Here is a 6,000-nt window from a genome sequence, read left to right on the forward strand (position 1 = left end):
TAGTTTGTTTATAACCAATCACCTGTTGAAGGGTATCTGGGTTGTTTCCAGTTTGGGGATATCACAAATAAATCTGCTATAAACATCTGTATTCAGGTAGTTGTGAAAACATATGTCATTTCTCTGGGTAAAATGCCTAGGAGTGCAATTGCTGTGTCATATTCCAAGTGTATGTTTATTTTTTATTTATTTTTGAGACAGAATCTCACTCTGATGCCCTCGGTAGAGTGCTGTGGCATCACAGCTCACAGCAACCTCAAACTCTTGGGCTTAAGCAATTCTCTTGCCTCAGCCTCCCAAGTAGCTGGGATTACAGGCGCCTGCCACAAGGCCCGGCTATTTTTTGTTGCAGTTGCCACTACTATTTTAACTGGCTGGGGCCAGGTTTGAAACTGCCACCCTCGTCTGCGGTGGTTACCCACTAAGCCACAGGAACCACCTGTGTAGGTTTATTTTGTAAGGAACTACTTTCTAGAGCCACTGTAGTATTGTACATTCTTGCCAGCAGTGCATGAGTGATCTAGTTTCTCTGCATCCTCAACATTTGGCATTGTCACAATTTTTTTTTTAAATTTTAGCCATTTTGGTAAGTGACATCTCATTGTGATTTTAGGGGCTAATGATGTTCATCTTTTCATGTGCTCATTTATATCTGTAACATATTCTCTTTCGTAAAATGTTGATATCATTTGCTTATTTTGTAATTGGACTGTTTTTTACTGTTAGTTTTGAGAGTTCTTTGTATGTTCTAGACACTAGTTCTTTGTCAGGTATGTAGTTTGCAAATATTTTCTCCATCTCTAGCATGTCTTTCCATCTTCTTAAGGTTCTCAGGGAAAAAGTTTAAAATTTTTTTAAAATAAAATTTTATTTTCTTTCATGAATACCAAAGTGATACATGTCTATTGTGAGGAAATAAAAAATATAAGCATGTACAAAGAAAGGGGACTATCTTACTACTGCATATGTAATGAATTACCAAATAATAATCATCACAGCATGTAGGTATATTTTCAATATTTTTCTATGCATATATTTTTTATAGTTGAGATCCTATTTTATGTAAAATTTATATATTTTTACTTGAATAGATGTCATACTTTTATTATAATTAAAATCCTTTGTATACATTTTAATGCTTGCATGATTGTGCATAATATAGTATATTTTATATTTGATAATCAACTTAAATACCCTTCTATTGTTGAATAGCTAGGTTGGTTCAGATATTTCACTCTCATAAATAACACAGCAATGAACATCCTTCTATGTAAAATTTTTCTGGTCTAAAGCATTTGCATATTTACAACAAATATCAGGAATGGTTGCAGTCTTAATTTAAACTGATAAATAACCTCCAAAATAGTATTTTGCAGAAGACATGAACAATTCAAGGTAGAGAAATACAAGTAGCAAATATATTTATGAAAAAAATATTCAACCTATCAAACTGACATTACTTTCACTTAACAAATTAACAAGTTCTTATGAATATATTATTCTTAATATTATCATTACTTATTCTTACTATTAGAATTAATAGGATTATAAATTAGTCCCACCTTGTTGGAAAATGCTTTAGCATTTTTTACTGAGGCTTACAAAGTTTTTAATATTGATGAAGTCCAGTCTATCACTTTTTTCTCCCATGGATAATATTTTTGGTGTCAAGTCTGAGAACCCTTTGTCTAACCCTAGATCACATAGATTTTTGTTCTTTTGTTTTTATTAAAATATTTATAGCTTTAGGTTTGAAAGGTAAAATCTGTGACCTACTTTGAGGTTTTTTTTTTTTTATTAAGTCATTTGTGCATAGATCATAAATACATTTATGCCATATGGGATTCAATGTGTTGAATATTTGTACAAGTTGGAGTGCTTACTAATCAACATAGCCTTCACCTCATTTACCTAATTACAGGATTAAGACATTTGTGTTCTACACCTGATAGATCTAACTTGTACTTGCAATATGCTCTATAGAATTACACTGAAGTTCACTTTTTTGCCGAAGGCTTCTTTCATTGAATTGTTTTTTCTTTTTTCTTTTCTTTTTTTGAGACAGAGTCTGACTATGTCACCTTCGATAGAGTGTCATGACGTCACAGCTCACAGAAACCTCAAACTCCTGGGCTTAAGGGATTCTCTTGCCTCAGCCTCCCTAGTAGCTGGGATTACAGGTGCCCACCACAACGCCTGGCTATTTTTTTGTTGAAGTTGTCATTGTTGATTTTAGCTGGCCCGGGCTGGGTTCGAACCCACTAGCCTTGTTGTATGTGGCCAGCGCCCTACGCACTGAGCTACTGGCACCGCCATCCATTGAATTGTTTTTACACCTTTGGCAAAAATTAGTTAGGTATACTTGTGTGGGTCTATCTCTGGGTTCTCTATTCTGTTCCATTCGTCTGTGTGTCTGTAGCTCCACTGACACCATACAGCCTTTGATTATTGTAGCTGTGTGGTATGTCTTGAAATTAAGATCATTAGATCATTTTGTATAACTTTATTCTTTTATTTCAAAATTGTTTTAGCAATTCTAGTTTCTTTGTCTTTTTGTATAAATTTTGTACCCACAAAAAATACTCTCTGAGATTTTTATAAAAATTATTTTAAAGTTATATATCAATTTGGGGAAAATTGACATCTTTACTATCTTGAGTCTTCCAATTCATGAACAACTGGGTATGTATCTTCATTTATTTAGATCTTCATTGGTCTTTTTTTATTAACACCTTATAGTTTTAGCATACAAATCATGTAAATATTTTGTTAGATTTACATTTAAGCATTTTTCTTTTTTGAGTGATTGTAAATGGTATCATGCTTTTAATTTTGATGTTCATTTGTTTATTGTGAGTATATAGAAATATGATTAACTTTTGTAAGTTAATATTGTGTTCTGTGACCCTGCTTAACTCCCTTATTTCCAGGAGGTTTTTCTTGGTACATTCCTTGGAATTTTCTATGTAGCACATCATGTCATCTGTGAATGGGAACAGTTTTATTTTCCCTTTCCAATCAGTGTGGCTTTCATTTTTTTTTTTTTTTTTGCCTTACTGCACTGCTTAGGACTTCCAGCATCATGTTAGGTAAGAATTGTGTGGGTAAACATCCTCATATTGTTTTTGATCTTAGGGAGGAAAGCATTTTGTCTTTTGGCATTTAGCTGTAGGTTTTTGTAGATGTTCTTTATCAAGTTCCCTTCTCTTCCTATTTTTCTGAGACTTTTTGACATGAATAGGTATTGAATTTTGTGAAGTTTCTGCCTTGATTAATATGTGTTTTTTCTTCTATAGACTATTAATATGATAGATTACAGTGATTGTCAAGTATTGAACTGGTCTTTCATTCCTGCAGTAAACCCCATTTGGTCATGGTTTACAATTATTTTTACATAGTGCTGAATTTATTAGCTAATACTTTCTTAAGAATTTAAAAATCTACATTCATGGTCTGTAGTTTTATTTTTTGGTATTGTTTTGTTTAGTTTTGGCATCAGGATAATAGTAACTTAACAAGAAGGGAGGCAAGTATTCCCTCCTCTTGTGTTTTTTGGAAAGAGGTTATATAATATCAGTATTAATTAATTCTTTAAATGTTTGATAGGATTCTCCAGTGAAACCATCTGGGCCAAGAGATTGCTTTTTTTTGGAGGGGGGAAGGGAGTTTTAAAACTTCAACAAAATCAGCTTGGCGCCTGTAGCTCAAGCTGCTAAGGCACCAGCCACATATGCCAGAGCTGGTGGGTTCAAATCCAGCCCAGGCCCGCCAAACAACAATGACAACTACAACCAAAAAATAGCCAGGTGCTGTGGCGGGCGCCTGTAGTCCCAGCTATTTGGGAGGCTGATGCAAGAGAATCACTTAAGGAGTTAGAGGTTGCTGTGAGCTGCAATGCCACAGCACTCTACCCAGGGTTACAGCTTGAGGCTCTGTCTCAAAAAAAAAAAATATAAAAACAAACAAACAAACAAAAAATTAACAAAATAATTTTACTTAATAGGGTTAATCAAATTATATACTTCATGTCGAGTGACTTTTGGGAGCTTGTATTTTCTGAGGAATTTTGGTCCATTTCTTCTGAATGTACAGTTATTTGTAGTATTTCATTATTATTGTTTAATGTTTGAAGGATCTGTAATGATATTCCCTGCTTTATTTCATTTGTTAGTAATTTGTGTCTTCTCTCTTTTGTTGTCAGTCTTGCTAGAGATTTGTCAATTTTTTATTTTTTATTTTTTTTAAGACAGAGTCTCATTCTTTTGCCCTGGGTAGAGTGCTGTGGTGTCATAACTCACAGCAACCTCAAACTCTTGAGCTCAAGCAATTCTCTTATTTTTATTTCCTTTCTTATTTTTTTTTTTATTTCCTTGCTTTGTTGTTGTTGTTGAGACAGAGTCCCACCCTATGCCATGAGCAGAGTGCAATGGCATCATAGCTCACTGCAACCTCAGACTTGGACTGTGGGCATCCCGCTGTTTCAGCTTCCAGAAGCTGCTGGGGTTACAGGTGCTTGCCCAGCGGGGTTTTATTTTATTTTATTTTTTTAATGAGTCGAGGTCTCCTCAGCCTCCTGAGTAGCTGGGACTACAGGCGCCTGCCACCACACCCAGCTAGTTTTTTATTCTATTTTTCGTAGAGAAGGGGTTTAGTCTTGCTCAGGCTGGTCTTGAACTCCTGAGTTCAAGCAATCCATCCGCCTTGGCCTCCCAGTGTGCTAGGATTACAGGTGTGAGCCACCATGCCCAACTGAGATTTGCCAATTTTATTGATGTTTCCAAAGAACTAGCACGTTGTTTCACTGATTTTCCCTATTTTTCTGATTTCAATTTCATTTGTTTATGCTCTTTGTTATTTCCTTTCTTTTGCTTGCTTTGGGTTTAGTTTGCTCTTCTTTTTCTAAGTTCTTGAGGTGGGAGCTTAGATAATTGACTTCAGATTTTACTGTTTTCCTAATATATACCTAGTGCTATAAATTTTCTTCTTGGTACTACTTTAACTGTATCTCACAACTTTTGATATGTTGTCTTTTCATTCTCATTCATTTTAATGTGTTTTTTGGTTTTCCTTGAGACTCTTTGGCCCATGCATTATTTAGAAGTGACTTGGCTTGCAGGTGTTTGCAGCTTTTCCTGTTAGCTTTCTGTTAATAATTTCTACTTTGATTCCTTTGTGTTTACAGAACACACTTCTATATGATTTTAATTCATTTAAGTTTGTTAGGGTGTATTTATGGTCCAGAATATGGTCTACTTTGATACATACTACACTGGTATTTGAAAAGAAGGTGTATTTTGCTATTGTCGTCTAGAGTTGAGTGTTCTAAAAATGTTTAGATATCATTGGTTGATGGTGTTGTTAACTTTTTTGATATCTTCCTGGTTTTCCCTCTAATTTTTATATACACTGTTGAGAGAGGAGTGTTCAAGTCTCTGATTGTAAGTGTGGCTTCTTGTATTTCTTCTTTCAATTCCATCAGGTATTGTTTTACATAGTTTGCATCCTTGTTATAGATCCAACACATTTTAGGATCTCTGTGTCTCTTTGGTATATCCACACTTTTATCATTAGGTGTATGTGGCTGGTGCCTTAGCCACTTAAGCCACAGGTGCCGAGCCAGAGAACTTTTAAGTTCACATAAAAACTGAGAAGAAAGTACAGAATTCTCATATATGCCCTGACCTCACATAGACACAGCCTCCTCCACTGTCAACATCCTGCATCAGAGGGGTATGTTTGTCACAATCAATGAACTTATATTGACACATTTTTATCATTCAAGGTCCATAGTTTACATCAGAGCTCACTTTTGGTGTTGTACATTTTATGGGTTTGGACAAATGTATAATAACAGGCAGGTAGAACCATTATAGTATTGTACTGAGTATTTTTTCTGCCCTAAAGTTTCTTTGTGCTCTGCCTACCCAACCCTTTCTCCCTTCTAACCACTAGTGACCACTGATTTTATTTATTTATTTTTGAGACATAGACTCAAGCTGT

Source organism: Otolemur garnettii, unplaced genomic scaffold, assembly GCF_000181295.1.
Source record: "Otolemur garnettii isolate 467f Iridium unplaced genomic scaffold, OtoGar3 scaffold00219, whole genome shotgun sequence".
NCBI classification, from domain to species: Eukaryota; Metazoa; Chordata; class Mammalia; order Primates; family Galagidae; genus Otolemur; species Otolemur garnettii.